Consider the following 13,706-nt stretch of genomic DNA (forward strand, 5'->3'; position numbering starts at 1 on the left):
AAATAAAGAAAATGTCCCCCTAATCATGGTAGTTTTCCCCCATGGTGATGGGGCATTCATTGTTTTTTACTTCCCCTTACTGCCAGGGTTTGTCTAGTGGTGACGGGCAGCAAAAATGACTACATGTTTGTCTCCTCTAATTGAGCGGACGAACATATAGACAATTCTCCGGCAGTCTATAATTCATTGGGCTGTCAGAGCTTTTGGCCGTAGTGGAGCCAGAGCAGTCTAAACCATTTTAAAACTATGCTTAGCGCCTACATTTAAATCAGACCCTTTTCCATAGGCAACATTTCTGACAGGGGGAAATGAGGTTGAATGTGGCTTCTGTATCTGACCCGCGCTCCAGCATGTTCAGCCTAAAATCGCACCTAAGTGTGCGTTTACCACACTGAGTTGATTACGGTTAGAGTTTAATGCTTTTTGGCACTAGTTTTATTTAAAACTTTAAAAATGAATATCTCGGGTTCTCCCATTTATAACTATGTTTTTTAAAAATGTGATTGAAATATGCTCTATTTTTCTAAATTGTTTTGGGATTTTTTATTTTGTCTTGTTTTGACATTATTACTGTTTTGGTTCTGAAAAAAAACTGTACACATTGCCTTTAATTTAACCCTGCTTGCTCTGTGTCATAGTTACGATGATGTTGGGCCTAAGTTAATTTAGGATTGTAATTAATACTTGAAGTGGGTAATAACCCTCTTAAATAATACTCCAATGTAGTACATTCACCATTTAACATACTATTTCTAGCCATCCTTCTCTTTGGTTTGATGCCATTAATGGTCTGTGAGTGTGATTCACAAAGGTAAATGTGCATGAGTACATTTTCTCATATGTAAATCAACTTCTCCACCTGCATCTAAATCTAGACTTTCGTGCTATTGAGCATTTCTGAGTGTAGATTTACATCTTAGAGTAGACTTGAATTTCTCCACCCAATGTGATTCACCATACAACAAGATTTACAAGTGTAAATTTACTATTAGTACATTTTCACGTGTAGGTAGAGATTTTCACCAATGTGATGTAGCTCTCCCTGTGAGAAAATATAGGGACATAACTGTTTCAGTAGCGTGCCCCTCCTTAAACTCTCCAAACTTTTCTGTAAACATCTCCAATTTTATTTTTCCCATTTCTGAGCAGCTCCTCCTTGTTCTGCCCACGTTTATACCTAAAACGTTTGAGTGTGGAGACCTCTCCCGGCTGAGATCTTGGAATACAAAAGATGGTAGAGGCAGAGATTTTCTCATGAAGGTTTGTGAATAGCATTTTCTAGTAGAAGAGTACTACTACAGATGAAGTACTTATATATTTAAAAATGTAATTAGTGGATAGACAACTTTTTCTTTTTAAGGCAACTATGGGCCAGATGTAGGTAGTGATTGCAAACGCTGAAAATCGCAGAATTTCTATGTTTGCGATCGCTAAAACCCCATGCGCTGCGAGGCCTCAGGGCAGTTATGCGCTATACAAATGCAATTTTTCATTTCAATTTTTCATTTCCATGCGTAAAGTAGAAGCAGAAACACAGAATGGCAAAATAAAGAATCGCTAAAACCAATGGAATGAACCTAGAGATTCCTTATTTAGCGATTATGCCACACCGACTCACTATTTAGCGAATCGCTAAATAAGGAATCGCTAAATAAAGTTGCAGAACAATGCACCTAAAATCGCTAATACAATTCTACTAAAATTGCTACATAAGAGTCGCAAATTACCACTAACTCAGAGCAGGTGGTAACCAGGTGCCCAACATATAAACAGCCCCAGAATGCATCTGAGTAAACTCAATGGCGGCCCTCTATGTCATTGCAAGGCAGATACATATAGAAGCTGCAGCTCAAAGGATCTGGAGACGACAGGAACACGTATACAGACTGCGTATCTCACTATGCCAACTCACAGAGGCAGAAATCCATGAGAGATACAGACTTCACCCAACCACCATCCTGGACCTGATATGTGACCTGCACCCACTCCTGGAGCACCAGACACCAAGGGCGCACGCAATGCCTCCACATGTGCAGGTCCTCTGTTGCTTGTACCTACTACCATCCGACAGTTACCAGAGGATAATAGCTGTGGCTGGTGGTGTCTCACGGAGTTGCACGTCACGTTTTGTTAACAAATTCCTGGATGCCATGATGCGAAGAATGCACCACTATATCGGGTTCCCCAGCACACAGGTGGAACTGCACAAGACTAAGATGGACTTTTATCAGAAGGTCCAGTTCCCATATGTAATAGCAAGCATTGACGGGACACACATACCAATCTGCCCCCATCTGCTACTGAGTACATCTACTATAACCGCAAATCAACACATTCATCAACGTACAGGTCATATGTGATGCGTCCCACATCATTACTGACATCGTAGCAAAATTTCCAGGGAGCACGCATGAATCCTACATCTTCAGGATCAGTGGGATCTATACCCGTCTAGCTGGGGGTGAATTTGGAGAAGGATACCTGCTAGGTAAACACATGTGACACACCCTGATGTCTACCTTTGATGTATTTATTGCTTAGTGCAATTAATCATTCTTCCTTTAACACCTAGGTGATAGCATACATGCGGTGCGAGCATTCATCCTGACTCCATACCTCAACCCATCTATCCCAAGTGAAAGGCGATTCAATGTTGCACATAAATCATCGAGGAATGTGGTGGAGCGTACATTTGGACTCCTCAAAAGCAGGTTCCGTTGCCTCCACCAAAGTGGAGGTGCACTACAGTACTGCCCTGTAACCTGCTGCAAAATAATAGCAACATGTGCCATGCTGCATAACCTGGCTGCAAGGAAAGGAACACCCGTGGAACTGACTATATCAGAGGATGAGGGAGTGGATTGTCCACAGCTACAGCACAGCGCAGCAGGTGTCGCAGCAGCACGAGATGGGAGACTCAGATGGGCTGAAATCACACACAACTATTTCTGAGTAAGTAATGAGACAAAGCGAGTTGCTGCAATAGCGTAACAGTGTTTAATTGACCTTAAGTCAGGCAATAGGACAGCACACCGCCAAACCATGATGGCCTCACAGTTCCTCAACAACCCCAACATGGCATAGATACTCCCCATGCAATGTTCACAATCCCATCATTATGTCAAATGGGTTACTTCACTCATCTACCAATGCCAGGGGGTGGCTGGTTTATTTTTTGCACCCACGTGCAGCACTGCTACATTCACTAGGCACACTGTCCTCCCTAGCGGTCTGTCCTGTGGCTGGCCCATGCCTTCCACTGCGCCTCCTGGACTCCTGTAATGGGGGAGTGATGTTGCTGTGGCTTGTTGCCTCCTCAATTTAACCCCCATCCCCTGATCCTGTGGCAGCTTTTTTGCGAGGTCTGCAGCACCTCCAGGGCACTGATGACTGTGACCAATCTCCATGTGACATCACGACTTCACTTGGCCATCTCCAGCTGCATGGCCACTGAGTGCCTGCTGAGTACATGGGTGGCATTGCATAGCCGGTTTCACTGCCTTGTTGTACCCATCCAATCTCTGTCTGTCCCTGCGCCTTGCCCCATGTTCGCTTTCCATCTTGCTGCATAACAGCCTAACAGCCTCTGACATATCCCGCATGCCCTCAGCCACGGTGTTGTTGAGGCAGTATATGACCTCCTTCATGTCACGCATGTGTTTGTTGTTGGCCACCATCTGGCATTGCATTGCCCTTATTGTTTTGCCTTGCAGGTGCTGCACTCTCTGCATCTTTCCCTCCAGACCTACATAGGCACTGAACTCTACCACAGGACTGTGTGCCCTTGGTCGGCATCTTCGGGCACCTGTGTTGCTAAACTCCATGGAGGACTGTGTTCCTGCTGTGTGTCCATCCTCATCCTTCGGGGTCTGTTGGGCTCCCATACTCTCCTCCCCTGAGCCCTACATCTCTTGGAGGCTAGCCACTGTGTGCCTCCTGGCTCTTGGTGGTGGTGGTGTTGGTGATGGTGGTGTGACCTCAGCAGGTGACAGAACTTCCTCCTCCTGTGTGTTGGGCTCCCTGGTTGCCTCATCTGTCTCCCCTCCTGCAGCCTGGCATGATGACTTGCCTGTGGATACAGAATTTCCCCGTCCTGGCTTCTTGGTGGAAACAGGAAGCAGGAAGCACCAGAGCTCCCAAGCTCCCTGCAGCCAATCACAACTCTGCAATGCAGCATTGTGATTGGTCTGAGTGTCCTGACACTGCGCTCAGCCAGGGGCTGGAGGGGTGGGCATGTTTTATATGCAGGCTGTAATGAAAACTGCATGGAAACTAGGGAAGGTGCCCTGACTGTTTTGGGTGGCCCGAAAATCATCGAGCACTCTGCAGCCAAGCCCCACCCCTCACACATGCTGCTGCAGCAGGAGGACATAACAAAATGATGATAACATTAGGTTACACAAAGTGATGATAACCAAAGGTTACTTTTTTCCTTTCTTTTGCTGCTTCATGGCAGTCAGGCGACACACCTCCTCCTCATCGGAGGAGCTGCCACTGCTTATTCATGTGTACCTAACTGATATAGCTCATTAGGATTGCAAACAATGAAAAAAAAACAGATATCAAAAGGAATAAATCATTCCAACCGTTTTTCGAATTGTCTGAACTGCATACATTAATTAGATCCCAAGAATCTATAATTGCACACTTTAATTATAGCTATTTTGAAATCTCATGAGTATGCCATAAACACAATTCTGAGAAATATTAGCTTATAATTACAATAATTCAAAAATGTACTACTCCATTATAAACATATTGACACATTCGGAATGTAAGAGCCAGGAAAAGCAACCTAATAGCTTGTACAATAATTAATAATGACACATATAAAATGTTGTGCTGTATGTCAAATACTTTAAACATCAGCATGAATTCTTTAAATGTTTCCAATTGGAATCTTATTACAGGGCAAAAAGCATTGCAAGCTATACTTGTATTTCGCAGCAATTGCTGGGTAGCCTTTTATTTATTTATGGAACTTGTTCAAAATAGGTCTGAAATTGCACATATAGTTAGAAAGTCAAACAGTGCAGGAAACATTTTAGCATTTATTCTTTCGTGGTTTTCATGTGCAGTACCCCTGCATTTCTCAAGATGTAATATGATTTATAGGTCTCAGAGAGAAAGTAAACACTGTGTGAGCTTCATGTGACAAGATTGTAAACAATCTTTATGACACCTCCAGATTAATATTGGTGTACTCATGTAATGTAAGACTTTCATTAAAAAAAATTGCCATTATATATAATTTCTTCATTTTGATCTTCAAATTGTTGAAATCACATGAAATGAAGTAAACAGTATATCTGTGCTGACTGAAAATACATTCGTTGAAGGGAAATAAAGGTAATCCACTTGCAAAACGTTTTTTGCGACCTATGTTTGAAAGAACATTGGTCGATGTCATTTATGAAGCCACATAATGGAATCCCCCTGTAGATTTTCCTAGGCATACATATTCCACCACTTTATCTCCTGCAAATAAGCACAAGAAAACCAAATGACATCCTTAATATAGCCTTATAGCCCGCCGTAGAGGGCTATACCGGCTATTAAAGGCCCTCTCCAGCGTTAAAGGCCCCGAGCCGAAGGCTCGGGGTGTGGTTTGGCTATAAGGCTATTAGAACATTCTGTCACTAGAGGACAGAATGTTCTAACAAAAAAAACAAAGCCTTTTGGAAGCGTGAGGGGATTGGAATCCCCTCAGGCTCCCTGAAGCCTTTGTTCACAGCCAGAGCTGTGAACAAAGAAACATTGGAATGTTGGAGCTCCAGGCTTATACCAGCCATTATAAGCCCAGAGCCCTCCATTGTTTTCAATGGAGCTCCCAACATTCCAATGTTTTTTTTTTTTTTTAGTTTGAAAGCTTTATTAACAAATAAAAATGGTAAACAATAATAGACATCAGCAGAGAGAAAATTCAAAATATCAATTCTGATAAAAGTCAGTACTAATGTCTAAACAGGGAAATAAAGCATTTTATGAGATTTTCAGATTCTAAGGGAGGGGGAAAGGGAAGGAAAGGGAGAAAAAGGGGATGCTACAACTTAATAATGTCATACAGGAAAAAATGGCACTACAAAAAGAGTAATTAACCATACAATACAATACTATGTAAAAAGGTATTATATTATAAAAATTGCAAAAAGGAACATTAAAGAAACTATAGGAGAGTAAAAATCCTTCAAGGCGGTTTAACATTTTCTGAGGTGGTGTGACTAGGCAAATTACGAGTTAAATGATCCAGGTAAGTGGTGAGGGGCAACCAATAAAGGTCTAAATTACGGCTTGGTGTGCAAGAAGAAGCAAAGGCAACATCAAGCCTATGGAAATGACATAAAGAGTTCCACCAGTGTCGTGTAGAGATATTTGAAAGGGTTTTGCAATTAGAAGAAATATGTTGGAAAGCAAGTGCTAACATAAGATCAAAAAGACCATGTGAGTGTGAAGGAAGAGCCAAAGAGTCAGAGAGACTACCCAGAAAGAGGAGGGGAAGTGAGAAAGGAATAGAAAGTGTGAAAATACGAGAAATATAGGACCAAACTGTTTTCCAAAAGGAAGACACAGCAGGACAGAGAAAAAATAGGTGGAAGAGGTCAGCATCCAAAAAACCACACGTCCAACATTTGGAGTCTGAGGTAGAGGAAAAACGAGAGAGAGAGAGAGAGAGGGGAAAGATAAAACCTGTGATAAAGAAAGAATAAAGATTGAGTAAGAGAAGCTGTATATATAACAGATATGACATTATCAAAGCCCTCTTTGTCTTCGACATCATCCACAATGTGGTTCTCCTTACAAACATCCCCAATAGCCTGCACCAGCAATAAATATATAACATCGAAACTGTAACAAGAAAAAGGTGGTATATTGATATGACTGAGTGACATATTTTATCTTGTGACAGTTACGGGTAGGCAACATCTTTTGCCCACTTCAGCATAATCACTCGATTTGGTGTACATAACGTGGCAGACATAATATTGGCAGCGGTACCAAGATGAGTTTTTCATGTAGAGGAGTTGAACACCGCAAAAAGTGTTTTAAATCTGTGGCAAGTGCATGCAAATCCAGGGCATTTAAATGAAAAATGCTTAATTTTGTAAATGCTTTGGATTGCTTTTCAGACCTATACTTCGGCGATATTACCACACGCTATTGTAAGTGTTTGGAATAGAGCCATATTCTAATCAAAAGATAATTTTTGTCAATGGTATGTTTTCATATGGTTTCGAAACCAAAATGAATAAATGTTAAATTATCGTTTTAGGAACCTAATTAATGTATGCATTGTAGGCAGTTTGACATTTCCAGCCTAGCCACATTCTGCTTTTCCCTGATTTTTCAAGCTGCATGTAATTAAAATAGGAATATATATATAAATACGAGCATACATACATAAACATTGGAGTGTTGGGTCAGCCATTTTTATCCACTGACCTATTGAACTTTCATTGCCATTTTGCTTCCTTCCACCACAGCACAGAGCATGGGGAAATGGGTTAGCCCACTTCAGCCTGTTGTCACATGGGGTGCACCACTTGGGGATCAGGATCACTACAGCAAAGGCCAGCAGCAGGGCTCAGGCAGGTCCAGACAGGACCACTTGGTGATGGTCAGCTAAGCAGGAGGAAAGAGGCCTCTGAAAGCATGTTTATTCTCTGTAGCTCACACAGGAGGTCAGCCAACTGACCCTTCAAGTCACTTTGGGTACCTGGGATTACGGCAAGCAGGTCCAAACGTCCTAATATCAGTCATGTGCACTGTTGGAAAGATGGTGCTCAAATGTACTAAGTCTAGGGCATGCATGCCACTATATTGTGGGATGCAGTGTCAGCTCAAAACTGGTATCCCGGTGCTCCAAAAGAATAGACAAGTAGGGCTGAACTGGGTGCACACCAAATTCCACACTCCACAGCATGTCCCCCAGTCCTATTGACACCGAAGATTGAGTTGTAAATGTTGATGTGCAGGAAGGGACATCTTCAAAAACACAAAGGGACATGTCTTCTTAAAAGTGGACGGAGCGCGGTGTTACCGTTTATTGCTAAAGGTTTTGCTCTTCCACTTTTGACAACGCGGGGCTACACTAAATAAACAACAGTATGGTGCAGCTCTGTGTTTCCCACTGCGCTGATGCTAATTCCATCTGCCTAGTTTATCTGTCTCAATATGCGCTGCAAAAATACAAACATCTAAAAGGAGGACAAGTCTAGCATTTTGCATTGTTGCGCAATGTCAATACACTACCATTACTGCTCTTAGTGTTGGCCTAGCCACATATTTATGCCACCCGTGGTAATGCAGGGCAGCATCACAATCATTGTAAGTTGTGGTGGAAGGCCACTGCAACACCCATTGCCTACCCCTCTCAGGCTCATTCACAAAGCGGTGCAAAGCCACAATATGTGAGTTAACACTGTCTTGTAAATATGGTGAAGCACGTTTGCCACAGTAAAGTACAAAATAGTTACATTCCTCTGGGGATAGGGGCTTCTAAATATGCCACAAGAAATAGTCATTGCTTAATTGCTGGTTTGATAAGTGCAGCTGAATGCAACACACATAACACCAACAAATGTTTGCTATAACTTTTTGAAGTTGACCTCCCCTTGTGGATTACATGAAAACCCACCCATCTTTTGCAAGCACTTTGCGTTGCTGGTGTACATATTCCATAATGAGAAAAAATGACATACTGGAAGTGCAAGGTCCATTAAAAAGTTGCCCATGTGTTCCGCAGTTCTAAGTGTTGTGTTATGCCCAGCGTTGTAGGAATGGGTTCATTAAAATATCAACATGCCTGTTGTGGATATAATGCTTATTGAAACACACATTCACCATTCCTTTCATGGTACGGAAAGGGTGAGAAGGGGTCTCATTCACAATGTTGCACTGATGAGCATTGATTGGCTACATGCTGCCTTGTTATTTTTCCTCAAAATGCATTTATCTACATGAAAGTAGCTTAAAGTGATGTTCCGTTGGCAGTATGACATTGTATTCATGGTCCTGGGTTTTGTGGTAAATGACACACATTTAAAAGCATGGAGTATGGGCCTTAGGTAAATTAACCATGGCAGGGAGACAATGCTTAACTATTGGTTTGTGTAAACATTCTTCCTGTAACAAATGCATGGAAGGAACATGTACACTACAGTATGCTTCATCCATGTGCTCACCCCTGTGATGTTCAACAAAGGTCTGCTGTGCAACAATGTACCCATCCTTGATGCCTGCCTCAAAGTCCTCTGTCCTCCTGCGTGCATTTTGTCATCATTGTCACTGCTGTGGAAAACACAAGGGGAGGGCACACACATTTTTACTCTGGCCAAGTCCTGTGTATCCAGAAACATGCTGGATTGCACAGTTTAAGTTGGTGGCGCACCATGTCAATTCAAAATGTGGTCTTAGAAGTACATATTGTGAAACCACACCATTAACCCAAGAAAAGAATCCTCTAGTGAGCTGTATGACCCGTCACCTTATACAGATTGCATGGTCTTCCTATTGTGGCATGCCATATATGAAGCAAGAGTAGTAGGCACATGATAAAACATGTGTCAACATGGTAACATAATTGTGTGGCAGTCAGTTGCTTGTCCTGACCTCAGTCTTCAACACAGAGGGGTCAATGGACACATACACATGTTCAGAAATCATACCTAAGCTACCTCAAATCCTGCTTAACACCTACACTAAAATAATGCAACACAAAGGATGTCAGTGATTCCCATTTGACAAATAGGTTAGCATTGAGCCACTTTGCAGTAGGGTAACCACAGAAAGGCAAAGTGTGTGGTTAACTCAAATTGCTAACATCATGCTTCATCATAACAAAATATCTGGGTTCTGTAGTTTTTCAAATTTAAGCTTTCCCCCCTGCATTTATAATTGTGCCTGTGGGTATCAAAACTATCTTACATCAACACAGGCACTTTTGCACTAAAATGCAAGGGTGTCTGGATGGAGGGAATGATTGTTTATGAACAGAAAGGTGTGCCTCCTTGCCCATAAACATCCCTTCATTGAATTTACATGTTTCAATCACCCTAAAACACGTAGATATTTCTAAAATTAGGAGAATCAAAGCCCATCTCCTTGTCTTTTCCACGTGAAATTCACTGTATCCCTGGTCTCAAGTGCATGAGTGGTCTCCTCCTTAAGACACACTTGTAAATAGGTGGCAGTGACTTCAATGGGGTGTGCAGTGAAATGTCCACCTCAAAACCCAGTGAACAACACTTACACGCAATGTATAGTGTTTAAGGGGGCCTTATCCACAATGCAGCGTTAAGCCACATGAAGTAGCTTAATGCTGCATTTTAAAAAAGGTGAAGCACTCAGCACCACAGGGAGGTCTGAATCTATGATGAATCAGTGGCAGTAGGGGCTGGTAGATATGCCCCTCACTATTGGCATACAGGGCAAATGTCCAAATTATGAACAACAATACTTGAACAATTAGGGACATTGTAAATTGACATACACATCTGTGTGTAACAGGTGTACCATGTAATATGGGAGAATGGAAAGTGTCATGTCTTCTCATTGTCATATGCTAAACTACATGTCAACATGTAACAAACACATACAAAGGTATCTGCTCTTTACATTGCAGAGGATGAAACCTCCCCTCCTGCTCAGCAGCCTGTTCAACTCATCAACGATGATGATGATGTTGAAGAAGAATTCACAACCATTGGCCATTACACCCTCCAAGAGGTGCTTGACTCCATAGGCAGCCCGTCTCCGGACCTGGGGAGATCCAGCAGAATTGTAGGGTTCCCACATTTCCTGCCAAACATCCAGCAGGCCGCACCTACCACCACAGCCACAAACCTGGACTCTGAAGACCCACAGATACAGATTCAATGAAGTGCAGTAGGAGTCCAGTGTGAGCTGGCAAAGCAGGTGCTGGTGGGGTTGGAGAACCCTGGCTGACACACTCAAGGGGATCTGTGGGTGATTCAGTCCCAATAGGGACAATTCAGCTGCCATCAGAGGCACCTACTCTCCACTCCATGGCCTCCAGTATTCCCTGGCCGACATTGCTGGTGTAATGACACAGAGGCAAAAACAACTGTCCTCCCAAAGTGGTACCAGCGATGTGGCAAATTGGAGAGCTCTTGGAGACTTTGGAGCTGAAGCAAAATTCCCACATTGTGTTAGGACACAGAACGCGGAAAACGGACAGACAGTGCTGCCTATTGATAACCAAACTACAACCCCCATACTAACCCCGGCGGGAACTACTCTACCCAGCATGCTGAGCGCGGCGCATGCGCAAGGCATGCATGCGGAAGTGCCGGCATAAAACGGACCGGGAAGCAGAGACAGCCGTCGGATATTTCAGGTCCACAGTAGGAATCAGTGCATCGACAAAGGTGAGCCTTAATCTGGAGAAGCGGCTCTTTGCCGAGATTGTCGCACTCTCGACTCCTGTCCCCCGCGCATTGAAGCGCCATTGCACCCTGTCCCCGCTCGAGGGTTTCGAGCATTGGAAACCCGCGCATTGAAGCGCCATTGCACCCTGTCCCGGCTCGAGGGTTTCGAGCATTGGAAACCCGCGCATTGAAGCGCCATTGCACCCTGTCCCCGCTCGAGGGTTTCGAGCATTGGAAACCCGCGCATTAAAGCGCCACTGCTCCCTGTCCCCGCTCGAGGGTTTCGAGCATTGGAAACCCGCGCATTTCAAGCGCTACTGCACCCTGTCCCCGCTCGAGGGTTCGAGCTGGTAGAACAGCCTGAAACCGCACTTCGGACCTCAGTCCCTGCTCGAGGGTATTCGAGTGTTTTTTGAACTTGTGCCCCAAGAGCACGCAGAGCAACAGTCCCCGCTCGAGGGTTGTCGAGTGCACTGTTCCTGCGCCAATACACCAAGGTGCCACTGTCCCCGTTCGAGAGTTATCGAACGAGCGGGATACATCCTTTTGTTTTCCCTTACGCTTTCCTTTTTTTGCCCTCTGTTGGATGATGTCGGGACCGGCATCAATGCAGAGGACGAACTAGGAAGGAAGCTGTACTCTCCCCTCTCTAACCAAGTTCGAGTGGCATTGCCGGCCACTTCTTAGCACGGTGTCCTCTGTTGGGTGGCTGCCGGGACCGGCAGTTGTGCAGAGGACGGTTGGACGCCCCTACCATCGGCTTCACCCCACCGCTCTGGACAAAAGGCTTTGCAGTACTTATTGTAATCAACTTGTATGATTAAAACTTGGTTTATCCCAGAACAATCCGCCTTTATACGTTTGTACTGTATTTAAGGCCAGAGGGCTGTACCTCACTCAACCCCGGGGTAACCAGGGGGTTACACATTGCTGCCATGGCTGCCTACCACAGTTTAAAAAAATATATATCTTTATTGCTTTTTATTTTTTCCGGTACAGTAGTTCACAAGCATCAATATAGTTCACCTTGGCAATAACATTACTTTTGTACAGTGTACCTAGATCAGGGCATTTCCTTCTCACAATTTCAGTGTTATACATGTTCATAATGTAAGGCTACTCATGGATTTGTAAGTCACTTTGGGCTCCTACAGCCTGCACAGTGCCTGCCATGTTGTGCATGGAAGTGCACAACATGCCTTCCTGGCATTGTGGAGTATAATGGGGGGTTTTACCCAATTAGAGTCCCTGGGACCTGGGTTAACTAAGTGTTATGAGGAAGGGGTCCCATAAGGATAAGAAACACAAATTATAACAAAAATGCAAAAAGCAATCAAATAGACATTGAATCAAACCACCATGTTTTAATCACAATGGGGATGAATAACGAATAAAGACAATAGTCGCATGTTAGAAATGGACAGGTGGAGCAATGCCCCGGGGAGGGGGGAAAAAGTGCGTGATGGAGTGAGGATACTGTGATAAGGAAGGGTTGAAGTGACAGATTAATCAAAACTTTAAACCACAATAGTTTTGATGGTTACATACAATGTACAAGAAAAAAACAACTTGAATTTCAAATCAAACTGTATCATACTCCACACAGTACAATATATGAACAGGTTGGGCCGTGGAGTTGACATTTAAAAGAGACAAAATGGTTGTCGACGTTTCGACCCTCTTAAAATTGCAGGACCTATTATATCCTTGCGGCGGGGTCTTCTTCAGGACAAGGGAGTTGGGGCAGACCACCTATATCGATATATAATGTCTAGTATTATTATACGAATCGGACTAGAGCAAATGAATTACATTGACTTTGGTGAGAGAAAAGCACACGGTTCAACTTGAGACAGACGGGAACATCCACCAACGTGGACTCGCATTGTGACCCCCGAATTGTGGGATAATAGGTCCTGCAATTTTGAGAGGGTCGAAACGTCGACAACCATTTTGGCGGCTCGTTAGTGATATTGCCCCATGCTAGTGTAAACGTTCGCATAATGGCGGCGTGTAGATGGAACTGGCCCACCGACAATCCATTATCAGCCGTTAGTGTCACAAAAGGCAATAAGATACCATCCGCGTACAAGTCCCCCAGCGTCTCCACCCCTGCCTCAACTCAGGGTGCCAGCATCACGTCCGTTATAGGGTCTCTACCTCTGGGCGTCCCGAGAAGTGGCAGCACCGTAGTATATGGGACCGTGTCTTTTGTAAGGTGAAGGCTTCTCCTAAAACACCTATGAGCCAACTCAACCTGTATTTGTGTCGGGCGAGAAATTTTCGCTAGCGGGTGAAACAGTCCACAAATCTGGGCTT

Source organism: Lissotriton helveticus, chromosome 2_2 (assembly GCF_964261635.1).
Source record: "Lissotriton helveticus chromosome 2_2, aLisHel1.1, whole genome shotgun sequence".
In the NCBI taxonomy this organism is placed as follows: Eukaryota; Metazoa; Chordata; class Amphibia; order Caudata; family Salamandridae; genus Lissotriton; species Lissotriton helveticus.